The following is a 13,011-nucleotide window of genomic DNA, read 5'->3' on the forward strand; positions in this document are numbered from 1 at the left end:
ACTACCAGCTGTACCTCCCCCCACAAAACCCAGAAAAAACTTGTATTTTTTCACTCTACACAGCTGTACTCCAAGATATCATAATCAACTTATGAGCATCCTTGCCTTTAAAACAAATCAGAATTCACATATGCTAATTTTGAAAAATGATACTAAAATTGCAAAGTTAAGCTCTTAGAAGTTATGTAATGAAAAATTCTATGCAACCTTGATTATGCTACCTTATTTTTTATGCACTATGGTAGAATGTACATACATACTGCACAACTTTCTTCTTTCCCCAAATCGCTCCCCTTATAATTGGGCAGTGCGTTAAACAGAAGTGGAATTACACAGCTTGTAAGGTAACCTAGTCTACATTAGTCTGCAGCAGGAAAAAAGCTGTTAATTTATTGGTTGATCAAAAAGGACAACCATTCTTTGCCTAAGAAAAAAGGGAGAAAAGACAGATCAGAGAGAGAAGATTGTAAGCACTTGCAGAACTGGAGGAACACTAGAGAGTTTCTTGAAGGACGACTACAGGCCACAGAGGCAAGTCTACTGGCTTCAGCAGAGTGGCGACCATATTGAGTTTTACTTTCCTCCCCTGAACACATTTCTCTAATTGCATCAGAAGATGCAGAGGTAACACACTTCTAATCTCACATGGGAAGAGCTGATAAAGCTTTGAAACACTGCAAATATTTTGCTGATTGATGTTAAAAGTGGTAAAAACAATATGGGAATATTTTTTTGTTCTTATATTACTTGGCCAAACCCGAGCAGAATTTACTGAGCCAGGCAGCAGCATTTCTTTGGTCCCAGGATTTTCTGCGCCGTTGGATTTTAAAAGACATGATCCAAAAAGAGAGAGGAAAGGCAAGATTTTCTTACTGAAAATTAAAATTTTTTATCAACTTTTCTGTACAAGTAATTAGCCAACACCATAAACAAGTACTTTTAAAGACAGGACTAAAACAGATGAATTAACATGCTGTACAAGTCAGCAATAAGAAGATGCACGTAACAGCAGTGTTGATTAATGACAGGTCAGGCACGAACAGTACCACATGAGCGACTGACTTTGTACGTTACACTAAGCAGAAGTATTCTTCAACTAGATGTACTCTGTCAGACTGTCAGGAGCATATACGATTCTTCTATGTTGCAGCTCCTATTAGCCCACCACGAGTTGAAGCAAATGTAGTAAGGCCAACGTGGCTTATTTAGGCAAAGTGTTGAGATTTTAAAATTAGGTTTATTTTGTGGCATATGCAGAACAGGTGTTTTCCAGCTATATAGAAATGTATAATGCTGTTGCCAGAAACTCTTGTATCATGCAATATACATGATATTTGGCATGCAGGTTGCCACTAGTTTAACAAAAATCTCAGTTCTTAGGATATCACTGTTTTGTTAATTGTTCAGTTATTTTTACTTGGAAAAAATAAGGAAATGACTTAATAAAATTATAAAATCTAATTTACAAGTCAGTGCTACAAATCCACACTTTTCCTGGTGCAAACCACTTTTAAAAGTAAGAACATATGTAAGGCAATACTAACATAAGCAACACCTGTCATGTGGCAAGAAGAGTATTACCAACAGTAAAACATAACATCAGGATACAAACTCTGCAGAAAAAACAAACAAGGGTGGTCAAAGAGGAGGTAGCCATACTACACATGAAAGATTCCTTACATAATATTCAAATGCAGAGCAGCCATAATGCAGAATCTGTATAAATAGAAATTTAAGGCTCTAGGAACATCTGTTTAACACTTACGTCTCTCCCAAGCAAAAATCTAAAACCTCAATCTGTATGATTATCAAAACGCTCAGTTAAAGGCAAGACATACAAAATCATCTTGGATTGCTAGACAAAATGCCACCGTATCTCCGTATGAAAGAGAACTTTGAACTGCTTATAACTGCAGTATATGCAAAGACACAGTTAAAAATTTAGTGTTTGCACCAATATCACAACCTAAAAAGACCAAAAAGCCCAAAATACTTACTGAAATGATTGCTTAACACTGCTCAGCTACAAAAATTTGGGCAGACCCTACACAGCAACAGACAGAAAAAGACAGGAAAAAAGCAACTAATCAGCCAAGGAAGGTGGGGAAAGCTCAGACTGAAAAAATATAGAGAACAATGACATAATCACTATCAGTCACTATTCAACTACTTTGCAGTTACTGAGCCAGCTTCAATCCCTGTTGGCATCTCCCTGTAGCTTCTTTCCAAGATTTAGTGGCACAGGGTAGAAGCTACTTCGTGGGTCCTGACTCTCTGAAATGGAGTCTCATTGCCTAGAATATATTAAAGAAAGATAAATGTCTCTGAACAGGGCCACTCATCCCCCTTTTAAATGCAATGTTTCTGTTTTAAAGCTACTCAGCTGCTTCATATATCTTCATGACTATAGAGACATGATTACCTCCAATGTTTTCTTTCAATTATGTAACACGTTCATTATACTCTAAATAGTTCTAAAAACTGTTTGTTTTGCCAAGACTACTGTTTAAGAAGTGACTAATAACAGGACAGCAACAAAACTATTCAGGAGATAATTAAACTATTTATCTCAAATATCATACCCTCTCACTTTCACACAACAGATGCAATTACTAATGGAGAAAAAAATTATAAAGTAGAAACTAATTTTCAGCAAACAGACATAAGAGAGGTATTCATCTCACCTAATGTCAAGCACCTCACTTACCAGTCTGGGTTGAGCGGAACTCAATGGACTTTCCAGAGCCATGACTGATCTTTGAGGCCATGATTACAAATTAAAAAGCAGTACTTTTCAATCAGATCGCTTCCCTGATCCAGTTCACTGCAAAGCTTTACAAATATTTATGCTAGCTCAATGGAGGGAGCAGAAATAAGCGGCTGGGGAGAGGGATACATGTGCTGCATGGTCAACAAATAAATGTGCAGCCTGAATCTCCTCTGAAGAATCCAGTGATTGTACCAACAGGCTGGACTTGTAAACCAGGCACTTGTGTTGCCTGAAGTAAAGCAGCCATGCCTCTTAAGTGTCTGATGAGAGCTGAAAACTGCTCTACAGATCAGACAGCATCAGTTTTTGACAGGGCCATGGAACTGTCATATAGGCTGCAGAGATCATGCACATCCCACAGTTATTCATCGTCCTTCCAGCAGTAAAACTCCCACAGAAATCCAGTAAATGGAAGACACAGACATTTACCCCGAGTTGAAACAACATGCTCCAATAAATAAATAAAATGGTAATTCCAATGCTGAAAACTTAAGCTGAGAGTGGAATCTATCTCAAAGACTTCAGCTGCTTGTAAAGGATGAAACAACATCCTAGCATCAAATGGCTTTCTAATGGGAAATTTTATATTCAACAAGCCCCTCAAGAACTTGGTAACTAGGAAGTCAGTTGAGAACACTTTACATTTACATACATGACTTTTACACTGATTTTATATTAGACCAGAAAATATATGTCATCGTATTTGATCCACAAAATTAAGACTAGTCAATCTCTAGCAGACAGAGCTCAACTTAAGATGTAAATACCACAGTTCTAGGTTATCAGTACAATGAGATCTGAAGCCTGTCTTTAAATTGGCCACTGCTAACCCCTTGAATAACAGGAGCCAGATTTGACTTCATCAGCAATGGGACATAAATGTTTTGCAACCTTTGCCTTCAGGCTCCAGAGACAAGACTTACAGGTCTGTCATCTCAAGTTTACATCGATCTATGTTTTCCTCCTCTAAATGTGAGTTTTCATATCCGAAAAGTAAATATTTTGGTGGTTTCTGTAATTGGGAATAGGAAGACCTGACTTTTCTTTCTAGTGAAAGCTGAACCAAAACTAAAGTCAGAAGTAGCTATATGTCAAAGTAAAGCTTTCAAATCTCTCTTTAAATCTATGTCTACTGAATCCTTTAAATTCTTTTAAGAGTTGACTAGTCAGGACTCAGTATCAGTCAATAGTAATACTAGTTAACAAACTATATAATACTATATTGGGATTATTGGTAAGCTATAATGCTCTCCTTCACTTTACTATTTTCTTCAAGAAGTGTTTTTGGTGGGGTCATTTCTTTGTGGGTTTTATTGGTTGGTTGGTTGGTTTGGTTTTTTTTGAGGTTCTGGGGTTTGTTTGGTTGGGTTTTTTAAATACATTATAATCCAGTCTGATGTCTAGATGATTCCTCACTCTAAACCAAACAAGCACTGTCAAAGACTTAAGTGGAAAGCTTTGTGTTAAAGTCTTCAGTCTTGCTTCAACTTCTGTTGTCAAGATCCCTAGAAATCCTGAAAAACTGGCAATTTGTAATTTTCTTTTCTTTCTCTATTTCTCCTGTCTCTGTTTCCACTTTCATAGTAAATAATAAGCTCTGACACATGGTTGAGAATTGACTGCAAGCTTAATCTATAGAATAAACATACAACTATTAACATGACATTTAAAAAAAAAAAATAAGCCTGGACACCAGTATGAGGGAAGTTTATTCAATTTATTATGTTAGTTATTAACGCATGTAAAGCAAATATTCAGATTAGAGTTAATAATATCCAGTATTTTTGAGGCATGACCATTGAAGCAAGTATATTTTATTAACAAGAGATTCAAAAGAACAATAGGATTTTTTTTTCTGCAAGAAACTAAGCCATGGCAACATGTTAGTAACCACTATGTTATAGAGTACCCTGTGTTCTCTGATATGGGCTCTCTTGCAAGTTCAAATACAGTTCCACAAGTACTACTTACAGCTCACCACAGTTTCTAATAAAAACCCCACTTCACTTTATATATATACCTTTATGCTTGCATCACATTCTCCTTTTTTCTTTTCCTCTCTCCAAAGAATCTCCAGGTTTTGTGTTTCAATGTCAGTATCTCTTCAAGTCACTGTTATATTCTACTCAAATTATTCCATACTTGAGCAAGATTCAAATGATTACACGTTAATCATAGCAGCCATAGCAACTTGCTTCAAACTTCTACAGATTCTAAATCATTCATGACAACATCTTGTAGGCAATGAAGCTAAAAGAATATAGTGTTTAGCTCACAGATGCTCCATGTGTTTGCTGGACACTTACATGTGAAGACCACAACTACTGAGAAACAAAGATTTGATGCATCATTTAAGAGGCTGTTTTCTTTACATGTACATTAAAAGCAGGGATTTGATTTATGATTGATATTTGAACCAATGCAAGGTCACATTCGGACAAACATGACATTTATGTATTTGCTATTTGATCCAAGATCCAAAGTCACATTCACACAAATGTGTCATCTGAGTATTTGCTATATTTTTATTACCACGTTAATGAACTCAAAGTTCTTTCCCCATGTGTCCCAAAACTCCTTACCCAGTTATTTGGAAGTCATCTGTTTTTTCGAAGTTTTGCGTTACTGTACAAATGTCTTACAAGCTAATTACATAAGCCAAGATTTTGAATTGATTAACAGTTAGGGATACCTTGACTTCAGAAATCAGTGCTCAGATTGAGGCTAAATCTGGTTGCATGGTATGCCCAGAATTAAGAGAATTTTTTAAAAAGGAACAAACCAAAAATCCCACAAAAACTATGTCTTATGAACTGCATGCACATATTAGATGTCCTAAACCATTATCCATTTTTTTTCTAAAAATATGTAAAAGTAAGTTTGAGTGGTGAAGTCGAAGTTGATTCCGACGTGTACAGCATTTACAAACAGCCTACACATCTGTCCTAACATGCTGCTTACTGGAAACTAGATCCGCAAGACTAAATTGGAATGTTGCAATTGTTTCCTTACACATGCGATCACGGCATCTCAGATTATGCAAAGTGTGTTCTCAACAATTTTTTAACTATACCCTGATATTGTACAGAGACTTCATTTGTTGAAGGATAAAGATATCTAAGGGTAAAAGGCAAATACAAATTGTATTTTAGTGTGGTGACTAAATGATTATCTCCAATATAATCAATTTTTGAAGTAAATAAAATGTAAGCCCCTTGCTAAGTCTCCTGCAGAGTACATTTTCACTACATATGGTAAAAATAAACTTCAGAGGGTAACAAATTAAAGACATCTGTGCAACTAATATTGTCAATGAAAATTATAATCTAATACATACAGAGGCAGTGCTAGGCAAAATTTTTGGCCATTTTCCATTAAACTTATTGACTGTGCTATTACATAAACCTCTCTAACTCTGAAGTTTTACTTGCTCACGTGCTTGATTAAAAAAAAAAAAAAACAACCAAAAAAAACAAAGGAAAAAAACCTCACAACATACGTGGCTCTTCTATCCAGAAAGATATCATAACTTTTACAAGCAAAGCTGTCTAGTAACTCTTACTAACAAATGTGAAATTTTAGACATACTATATTTATGAAAAGAAATAAAAACCAATTGCCACTAATTTACAGAGTCAAGCAAAGACTTTGATGCACTTTCTAAAACTCTGATACTGTTTCAACAATCTTTAGGGTTCATGTATATGTATGGATACCTTAAAATGTGTTCTTATAAACTAGGATATAAGAATCTCTTTTGGTTTATATCCACAGACTTTTATGCGTGATAGCAATTGGGATAGCAATTGGTATACATTGTTGATAATTCCTTATTGGCAGGACTGGTAGTAACATATTCTTTAGAACATAGAATCCTTGCTGCGTTATAAATAAAAATACCTGCCTTAAGTTTAAATTTTTAGTAAAATGAAGGATAAGAAATAATTAACTAATCTTTTGTTCTGTGAGCATATTTATTATTCCCGTATGATTTCCACCTTGCTTACTCTTCGACAGAAGAGCAAATGTAACATAAATACTGTGACATAAATACTTCAACTGAATACAAACTAATTCAAGGCCACATATTATATATAATAATAATGTATTATTATTCTGCCACATAATCTAACACTTTACGGATACCAAGTAGTTTTGAGTCTGTTGACTGGTAATGAAATTTTTGAAGTTGTATATAATTTTGTGAGTTTAAACAATGTGATAAAAGCTTGAGAGCATTAAGTTGTGATAGTACACAAATTTGAAAGGTAGAATTCATATTGGTTTTTACTATTACCAGCATTAAAACACTAGGAAATGGGCAACTTTGGGGAGAAGAAATAAAACCCCTTTAATTTCTATTGATTTGCTCCCAAAGACATAAAATTTTCATACCATTGTCACACCACATTGTCCTGTCATGTCTCCCTGCTCTTTTCCCTTCTCACTACACTTACAGTTCCCCCTCCCCACACAACGTCCCTGAACTACTGACTAAGCAAACAGCAAACATGCTGTAGCTGGTTCAGAGCTACATGTTGCAACTGGCTCGCTGGTGCTCCTATGCTGATTGGCAATTGACAGGCCAAACAGAACAGATAATTGTTGAATTCATATTGCATCATTTCCTCAGTAGGGTCAACAATGTGTTTTTCTTTCTTCTTTCCAGTTACCAACTTTCACAAAAATTGCAGAACTTTAATGCCTTTGCAACCGCTGCTACTCTGTCAAATTTGACATGGCTTGCAGGTTCAAAGCCATTCAGTGGGGGGAGAGGACAGCAGACCCTACTGCATATACCTGACTTTCTTAGGTAACTAGACTAAAAAAGAAGAGAAAACAATCCTGAAAACAGTTTTCAGTATAGCCGTTTTGAGGCATAACTCTCTTCCAAGATAGATCTGGACTTTTGCCCCCTCTTTTTTGTTTTGGGTTTTTTGGGGTTTTTTGTCTTTTTGGTTTTTGTTTTTTTTTTTCCCCCAGTTTGCTTTCAGTATTTGTTTTATATTTATTAAGGTTTGTAGAACATACAAACAGTACAGTGGGTGCCTGAAGTTATGTCAGTACTTGAGTATTCTACAATTTTCCAAGGTCCCTCACTTTGACTCCTGATCGCATACTTTATTAAGAAAGGCTGTCTTCGAAATAGCGGTTAAATATTCACCTTGGCTGAGGATTTCTGACCTGTGGGCAAAAATACTAGTTCTTACAGACATCTTAATGGCAACATTCTTCCTGAATAAAGAGCTATTGTTTTGGAACAATACTTTTTATCTAAAAAGAGAGAGAGGGGAAAAAGAAGAAAAAGATATCTTAAATTAAAATTACTTGATGCAAAAAGTTGAAAGATAGTTTGGAGTTTTTAGCATATTGGTTTAAGATCGTGAAAAGCTTCACTTGAATCTTATCTGCCACAACCTAGGCCTTGCAATCCCCCTTTTTTATAACACCTAGTCAGACACAACTTCTCCACCCGGCAAACTCCCAAATTTTGCCACCCCGATCTCATTACACAGGTCCTGATCAGAACAATCGAAATAAAAATCCCACAACTTTGCATCTGTATCTGTTACTACAATAGCTTTCTTACTTATGACCAGTATTCCTTTAAAAGGAATATGAAGCCTTAGTTTTCTCTTTTCATTTACAGCTTAAACTTCCACATCTAAGCTTAGTCTCCTTCTTTTTTCGGCTTGGGACAAAAGTCCAGTTACTTTGGCATCTAATGCTGCAACTTTTGCTTCAAAGATCAACAATAACAAAAAATATCTTTCTGCCTCAAGTATACCTCCTTTTCAGTCTCCAGCACTCTCCCCATCCCCAAATCTCGGGTTTCAGTTTCGGCTTTACCCGGCACACTCAGCTTCAATACTCTTTCAGTTGCCTTACCCCTCTCTTTCATAAGCCATGTCAACCCATCCTCAAATCACCTCCTTCATCCCCTTGGGTCCTCTAGTCTTCTGTCTCCGCCCCTCTAGTATCTGCACAGCTGCACTCTTCTCACCATCTGCAACCCCTTGCTTGATTCATCACCAAACATAACAGACCATGATTATTCACTATTTGAAAAGCAACAGTGGAATTTACATCTGTTTCTGGAAGAGATTCAAGAAGCCTGAATTCGCCTTCTTAGCAGAGAACACCACCACTGTGTATTTTCAGTGGTTTTATTTCACTGATAAACCTTATTCTCTTGCCCAGACATAATAACAAAACATATTTGATAACCTAAATTCAGCTTAACAGAAGGATCTATATCCTGTAAAAGAGAATGACCCTCAGACAAGATATTACAGATTTAGGCCCCTTCTGCTTGCAAGTGTCTTTTTGAAAATTAATTGAGTAATCCCAATGGGCTAGCTTTCATACTCTTCTACCAGTAGACAAAATCTAATGTCTTCTATAAACAGCACCTACAGTTGTGTAGTTTACTTATTCTTCAGTGTACTACAATTTTACTCATTCCTTCAAAGTATTTTTACAGGCTCTTGTTGCTCAGCTATTACACTTAAATAAATAAATAAATAAAAATTGCTAAAAATAAACCTACTTTGATTTAATGGCACACCACAACTCAGAGTACCCAGAGTGGAATGTGAAACAAGATTCTTTCGCTTTTTGTTGTTGGTGGTGGTTTTTTTGTTAGGAAAGAGGCCTTCAGTTTTGTTCTGGTAATTTAGAAATCCCTACCTTAAAAAGATTTTCTTTGTGATAAATGTATCACACAAAAACAAAGTTTACACTGATTTAGCATTGCTGACAGGAGTCTTGGCAACAGGTATGAATGCAATGAATCTACATGTTTTGGCAAACGGACATCAAGTACTTGTACTTCCAAGCTACTGACACGTCAGATAGAGGATATACTTAGGACACATGACTTACTTCACCGTTCTAAATCAGGTCACTTGCTACAGTATAGAGATCACAAGCCTCACACTCCTGCACGATCAAAAAATGTCAAAATATAACCAATTATTTTCCTGACATCTAAGCTCTCTGCTCATCCTTCATATGACATGAAGGGTGTCTACTTACCAGTTTAACAGCCCCATATTGACAACAGTGTCACTATTGCTGCCTGCCACCCCACTTCTCCTCCCCACTTCCTTTAACTAAGGAAGCACCAGAATTAGAGAAAGGTGGAAGAAAAACAACAGTCCAATGAAGCAGCCAGGATAAGAAAACCTGTTTAAAATGTCACATATGTACTTTCATATACCAGTTTTAATTCACTTTGTAAGGCATTTTAGCTGACTGAATCAGACTTTGAAAAGGCAGTTATAGGGACACAGCACTCACAGCCCTCTGCAGAGCCAAACTGAAGTTGTTGGTTGCAAAATAAAGTTACGTTAACAGTAGACAAGCCAGCTTAAGTAATGTAATAGCTCCCTGACATCAAAAGGATGTCCCTTCCATAGCTCCCTGACATTGTCAGCCCTGCACCTTCCCTCTCCCTTCTTCATTTCCAGCCACACAGCTCCATCCTGCCTGTCCTGGCTCTCACACTCGTCTGACCTCTCTGGCCACATCTATAATAGTAAATAAAACAGGGCCAGAGCACAGGCTCGAGCCATGCTGTTAGCGTCCTCTCTTACACCATTTTGGCCCATACTGCCTTGGCACTCTCCCAGACAAATGCGCAGGCACGGTTAAGGGGACAGCAAATGCAGAGCAGCGAACTGCTCTCCACCGGCAGTTTGGATGCAACCATGCTTCTTGGAGGAAGACTGTTAGGTGTGTGCAATCTTGCCACTTTGTTCCGGGTCCAGAGAACAGTCCCTGTCATATTTTATTCCCTAGTGTAGACACAGCCTCAGTGAAACAATTCAGCTCATTAAGCCAGTAGAAATGTAACACACGAAGAACACAGCTAGAGATAACTGAACAGACTCACTAAGGAGCAGCAAAGAGGAAGGACAGAAACACATGGATGGTGGCAAAGGAAAGAAGCATGAAGAGGGAGCCTGGCTGATCTTTAACAACAGTTGCTAGAACAGATCAGGCCATGCTGTGTAACCACACCTCTTGCTGTAAGCCTCGTATTTGCAGGGCTACCAGGAACAACACAGAGAGGGGACATCCTATTCTTTTTTTTTTCCATATTTATGTGTTCATATATATATACACACAGATGCACACACACATGCATGCCATGTAGAAGTGAAATAAAATGAATGATAGCTGCAAACTGAACAATTCTATGTTCTTAAAGGATAATCACTATTACATTTCCACGGGATTTATTACAGGATTTATAATCTTGAGAAAATGCAACTCCTTGTAAATTTGGTTAGATTTATGGCAGCTCAGTATGCTGAAAATCAGGTGCCCAAAACATATATTTAAGTTGAACATTTGACAGCTATTTGAAAACATTGGCCTGTTTATGTACAATCCCATCCCTATGGAAGCACAGTACACAAAACGTACAGGTGCTGATTTTTTCAAAAGCAGTATTCTGTGCTCTTGTCTCTTAGTTACATATATTCTAAAGCTGCTACATGATTTGCTTCTAATCAGACTGGCCTGCTTAACTGCACACAGCAGTCTTTTGTCCTGAAGTGGATAAGAATGAATGAATAAATAACTAAATAAAATAATTAATTTCAGAGGTAAAAAAAAGTTCAAATTTCTTACGTGCTCTTCTCTGTGGGCAGCTATGTGGAATATGAATATACACATTACACCATTTTTAAATTTCACACATATACAGCATAACAACATAAGTCTACCTTATGCCCACAGAGCAAAACTTCCAACAAACAACTGGTCAGAAACGATCACAGACAGAATGTTCTCCTGTTTACATAGCTCTCTTATAGTGAAACTATACATCCATACAGCATCTTACACTGACAATAAACCCACTCAAAACCCCCTCACAATGCAGCATACTTACTCCAAACTGAATGTTTACCTACAGGCTAAGAAAAAAGATTTGAAAAGCCACAATTAACCATTTTCCAATATTCTGTGCATTCCTACATTGGCTAGTTTTTCAAATTATTCTTAGGACTCCTAACCGTCATCAAGAATCTAATTCTAGCCTCCATTAGAAACATAATTTTTATGCTAGTAATGCATAGTTCTTGTAATCTTCCCCCGAAAATTGTCAACAAGCCAACAATATTCACTATGACCTGCGGGTTGCCATTAATTTTATTTTATTTTAACATCAGAGTTGGTGAATTCATCGACCGTTGTAATGGAGCATTCACCAGCCCTATTGTACCGAATGCCGTCAAGCACCGCCTGCTAATTAACCCAGGAGTCTCCAAAGCAGTCTCTTGACACAACACCCACCTTCTCTCTCTTCCTCCCCCTCAAATCCAAATGGTTCCGTACTATATTTTTCAGCCCTACTACTCTAGGGAACGTTTTCCACACATATTGAATAAAGGTGTGAGAAGGTTTTGTTTTGTTTAATATGAGCCTGCACCATGACTCCAATGCCATATACTTAATAACATTCTTGCTGAAGCAGTAACACTAACAGGAGGCTAGGAAATGTCAACAGTAATTCAAGTGTTCACTTTCAAATAGATTTTGCAAATACACAAAAGTTCTTACCATCTGAACACTCACATTCTGGTTTAAATTCAGTGTTTTCTTCTGTGAATTGTTATATCAATCATTTCCAGTAAATAATTATTTAATACAAAACAAAACAAAACAGGCATGTAGCTCTCTTATTTGGGTAACAAAAAATGAATGGCAATACCAGCCTATATGCAGGTAACAGAACTTACTCAGACAGCATAACTGCGCTGGATGCACGAATACATACAAGACGACAGTAAGCCCTGTCTCCAAACCTTAATCATAGGCTGTAGAATAGTTTCAAATGATCCATTTTTTTTGTTAAATCTAAATAACATTAGGACAGATTGTGGTATCATTTTTCCATGCAAAACACATCAAACTCTAAACTATTCACAACAATAAATGCTCTCAGCTCCAGGATTTTATATACTCATAGATAAGTAAGAAATTACTCAACCAGCAGTTAATTTGCACACCGAACAGCAACTCTGGTTTCCATTTACATACTTATCAACAAACTGAAAATGGACTAATGAGATACAAAAATATGAAATACGAAAATATTGGACTAAGTCGCTTTCACATGTATTTCAGCTACCTGGAATCAAATGCCAAAGAATCTTACAACTTCCGTAGCTGCTAACTACTCTGAGTTCCTCAAGGCAGACACACTTATGAACAAGTTTCTTTTACTA

This window comes from Fulmarus glacialis, unplaced genomic scaffold (assembly GCF_000690835.1).
Source record: "Fulmarus glacialis isolate BGI_N327 unplaced genomic scaffold, ASM69083v1 scaffold10281, whole genome shotgun sequence".
Taxonomy (NCBI): domain Eukaryota; kingdom Metazoa; phylum Chordata; class Aves; order Procellariiformes; family Procellariidae; genus Fulmarus; species Fulmarus glacialis.